The 5000-nt window shown below is 53.7% G+C and overlaps 1 pseudogene; it reads left to right on the top strand.

Annotated features, from left to right (window-relative positions):
* Positions 1 to 315, top strand: part of LOC123400325 — a 3047-nt pseudogene extending 2732 nt beyond the window's left edge.
* The last annotated feature ends 4685 nt before the right edge of the window (positions 316 to 5000 follow it).

Here is a 5000-nt window from a genome sequence, read left to right as displayed (position 1 = left end):
CGAATACGAACCGTGAAAGTGTGGCCGGATTATGACTGAACGACTCTAAGTCAGAATCCAAGCTAGCATGCGACGCCTGCGCCCGCCGCTCGCCCCGACCCACGTTAGGGGCGCTTGCTCCCCCAAGGGCCCGTTCCATGGGCAAAGTCGTTCCGCCCTATGTGCCGTGATCGACCGCCTCGAAGCTCCCTTCCCAACGGGCGGTGGGCTGAATCCTTTGCGGACGACTTAAATACGCGACGTGGCATTGTAACTGGCAGCGTGGCCTTGCTACCACGATCCACTGAGATCCAGCCCCATGTCGCACGGATTCGTCCCTCCCCCACACCTTTCATTCAAATGATAAGGTTCGAAAGTGCAACAGGCAAAGTTGGTCTACCTACATGGCTAAGTCCAACGGAAACCGTACGTGCCAAGTCACAAGAGATATGGTAAAGTCTACCCTGGGACATACGCAATCACTCGCTAAGTCCAGTGGAAACCAGACGTGCCAAGTCAGAAGAGGTATGGTAAAGTCCGTCCTGGGACATACTTCAATCATAAGCTAAGTCCAACGGAAACCATACGTGCCAAGTCAGAAGAGATATGGTAAAGTGCATCCTGGGACATACGCAATCATCCGCTAAGTTCAACGAAAACCATACGTGCCAAGTCACAAGAGATATGGTTAAGTCCGCCTGGGACATATGCAATCACCGGCTAAGTCCAACGGAAACCATACGTGCCAAGTCACGAAGAAATATGGTTAAGTCCGTCCTGGGACATACGCAATCACCCGCTAAGTCCAACGGAAACTATACGTGCCAAGTCACGAAGAGATATGGTTAAGTCCGTCGTGGGACATACGCAATCACCCGCTAAGTCCAACGGAAACTATACGTGCCAAGTCACGAAGATAATGGTCGAGGCACCATCGGAACAAGTAAATACGACATGGGACCTGAACGTGTAAAACGGTTCACGGGCAAAGAACTATGATAAAGAAACGATAACCATGCGGGGCGCACCGATGAAACCACGTACGATGACACGGGCCAAATACGTGAAGCACAGTTCACGGCCCAAAAACGTGTCCGACGATCGTCGGAGACGAAATTGGGCGCGCACCATGGAAAACAGGGGAAAACCATGTGCGTGGCATGGACGGATGCACGTACGGCCACACGGGCCAAAAAACATGAACGCAAGGAAACGGGAAAAAACGGGTACCACGGGCGTGTTGGCATAAACTAGGCGCGCACCATGGAAAACATGGGAAAACCATGTGCGTGGCATGGACGGATGCACGTACGTGCATACGGGCAAAAAATGTAAACGTGAGGAAACGGGAAAAACGGTTACGCGGTCGTGTTGCCAAAAACTGGGCGCGCACCATGGAAATCATGGGCAAACCATGCGGTGGCATGGACGGATGCACATACGGGCACACGGGCCAGAAAACGTGAACGTGAGGAAACCTGAAAAAACGGGTACGGGGCCGTGTTGCCAAAAACTAGGCGCGCAACTTGGAAAACAGGGGAAAACCATGTGTATGGCATCGACGGATGCATTACGGGCACACGGGCCAAAAAACGTGAACGTGATGAAACGGGAAAAACGGGTACGTGAAAGTGTTGCCAAAAAATGTACGCGCGCCAAGGAAATCATTGGAAAACCATGTGCGTGGCATGGACGGATGCACATATGGGCACACGGGTCAAAAAACGTGAAGGTGAGGAAACGGGGAAAAAACTGGTACGGCGGATGTATTGCAAAAAACTAGGCGCGCACCATGGAAAACAGGGGAAAACTATGTGCGTGGCATGGACGGATGCACGTACGGGCACACGGGCCAAAAACGTGAACGTGAGGAAACGGGAAAAAACGGGGTACGGGGCCGTGTTGCCAAAAACTGGGCCCGCGCCATGGAAATCATGGGAAAACCATGTGCGTGGCATGGACAGATACACGTACGGCCACACGGCCCAAAAAACGTGAACGTGAGGAAACCGGGAAACACGGGGTACGACGGACGTCTTGCAATAAACTGGGCGCGCACCTTTAAAAACGGGGTGAAAACCATGTGCGTGGCATGGAAGGATGCACGTACGGGCACACGGTCCAAAAAACGTGAACGTGAGGAAACGGGAAAAACGGGTACGGGGCCGTGTTGCAATAATCTGGGCGTGCACCATGGAAAACTGGGGCAAACCATGTGCGTGGCATGGACGGATGCACGTACGGGCACATGGGCCAAAAAACGTGAACGTGAGGAAACCTGAAAAAATGGGTACGGGGCCGTGTTGCCAAAAGCTAGGCGCGCAACATGGAAAACAGGGGAAAACCATGTGTGTGGCATCGACGAATGCACGTACGGGCACACGGGCAAAAAAACGTGAACGTGATGAAACGGGAAAAAACGGGAACGTGGCCGTGTTGCCAAAAACTGTACGCGCGCCATGGAAATCATTGGAAAACCATGTGCGTGGCATGGACGGATGCACATACGGGTACACGGGCCAGAAACGTGAAAGTGAGGAAATGGGGAAAAAACTGGTACGGCGGACGTGTTGCAAAAAACTGGGCGCGCACCATGGAAAACAGGGGAAAACTATGTGCATGGCATGGACGGATGCACGTACGGGCACACGGGCCAAAAACGTGAACGTGAGGAAACGGGAAAACACGGGGTACGGGGCCGTGTTGCGAAAAACTGGGCGCGCGCCATGGAAATCGTGGGAAAACCATGTGCGTGGCATGGACGGATACACGTATGGCCACAAGGGCCAAAAAATGTGAACGTGAGGAAACAGGGAAACACGGGGTACGACGGCCGTGTTGCAAAAAACTGGGCGCGCACCTAGGAAAACGGGGTGAAAACCATGTGCATGGCATGGAAGGATGCACGTACGGGCACACGGGCCAAAAAACATGAACGTGAGGAAATGGGAAAAACGGGTACGGGGCTGTGTTGCAATAAACTGGGCACGCACCATGGAAAACTAGGTCAAACCATGTGCGTGGGATGGACGGATGCACGTACGGGCACACGGGCCAAAAAACGTGAACATGAGGAAACGGGTAAAAAATGGGTACGGTGGCCGTGTTGCAAAAAACTGGGCGCGCACAATGGAAAATAGGGGAAAACCATGTGCGTGAAATGGACGGATGCACGTACGGGCACACGGGCCAAAAAACGTGAACCTGAGGAAACGGGAAAGAACGTGTTACGACGGCCGTGTTGCAAAAAACTGGGCGCGCGCCATGGAAAACGGGTGAAAACCATGTGCGTGGCATGAAAGGATGCACGTACGGGCTCACGAGCCAAAAAACGTGAACAGGAGGAAATGGGAAAAACGGGTACGGGGCCGTGTTGTAATAAACTGGGCGCGCACCATGGAAAACTGGGGCAAACCATGTGCGTAGCATGGACGGATGCACGTACGGGCACACGGGCCAAAAAACGTGAACGTGAGGAAACGGGGAAAAAACGGGTACGGCGGCCGTGTTGCAAAAAACTGGGCGCGCACCATGGAATACAGGGGAAAACCATGTGCGTGGAATGGACGGATGCACGTAAGGGCACACGGGCCAAAAAACGTGAACGTGAGGAAACGGTAAAGAACGGGGTACGACGGCTGTGTTGCAAAAAATTGGGCGCGCGCCATGGAAAACGGGTGAAAACCATGTGCATGGCATGGACGGATGAACGTACGGGCACATGGGCCAAAAAACGTGAACGTGAGGAAACGGGGAAAAAACGGGTACGGCGGCCGTGTTGCAAAAAACTGGGCGCGCACCATGGAATACAGGGGAAAACAATGTGCGTGGAATGGACGGATGGACGTACGGGCACACGAGGAAAAAAAGTGAACGTGAGGTAACGGGAATGAACTGGGTACGACGGACGTGTTGCAAAAAACTAGGCGCGCGCCATGGAAAACGGGTGAAAACCATGTGTGTGGCATGGACGGATGAACGTACGGGCACACGGGCCAAAAAACGTGAACTTGAGGAAACGGGGAAACACGGGGTAGGACGGCCGTGTTGCAAAAAACTGGGCATGCACCATGGAAAACGGGTGAAAACCATGTGCGTGGCATGGAAGGATGCACGTACGGGCACACGGGCCAAAAAACGTGAACGTGAGGAAAAGGGAAAAACGGGTACGGGGCCGTGTTGCAATAAACTCGGCGCGCACCATGGAAAACTGGGGCAAACCATGTGCGTGGCATGGACGGATGCACGTATGGGCACACGGGCCAAAAAACGTGAACGTGAGGAAACGGGGAAAAAACGGGTACGGCGGACGTGTTGCAAAATACTGGGCGCGCACCATGGAAAACAGGGGAAAACCATGTGCGTGGAATGGACGGATGCACGTACGGGCACACGGGCCAAAAAAAGGTGAACGTGAGGAATCGGGAAAGAATGGGGTACGACGGCCGTGTCGCAAAAAACTGGGCGCGCGCCATGGAAAACGGGTGAAAACCATGTGCGTGGAATGAACGGATGCACGTACGGGCAGACGGGGCAAAAAACGTGAACTTGAGGAAACGGGGAAACACGGGGTACGACGGGCGTGTTGCAAAAAACTGGACGCACACCATGGAAAACGGGTGAAAACCATGTGCGTGGCATGAACGGATGCACGTACCGGCACACGGGGCAAAAAACGAGAACGTGAGGAAAGGGGGAAAAACGGGCACGGGCGTTGTGTTGCGAAAAACTGGGCGCGCACCATGGAAAACGGGTGAAAACCATGTGCGTGGCATGGACGAATGCATGTACGGCCATACGGGGCAAAAAACGTGTAAACGGGATCCGGGGAAAAACAGTGTACACCTTCTTCACAAATGAAGGGCAGGGGTCCCAAGGGGGGCTAAAACCCTCGGGTATATTGGGGAGTAGGGGGCTCCTCCCTGCTTGGGTGTGGGAAATTGGTGGGTCTGCATGTGAAATCATATGCAAACCACCCGTTTCTCCCGTAACGCTTGCTTTCCCCAAACGTTGGATCGGAT

The sequence above is a fragment of the Hordeum vulgare genome, chromosome 5H (assembly GCF_904849725.1).
Source record: "Hordeum vulgare subsp. vulgare chromosome 5H, MorexV3_pseudomolecules_assembly, whole genome shotgun sequence".
In the NCBI taxonomy this organism is placed as follows: Eukaryota; Viridiplantae; Streptophyta; class Magnoliopsida; order Poales; family Poaceae; genus Hordeum; species Hordeum vulgare.
Note: the sequence above shows the minus strand (reverse complement) of the source record. Positions and strands in the feature narration are given on the sequence as shown.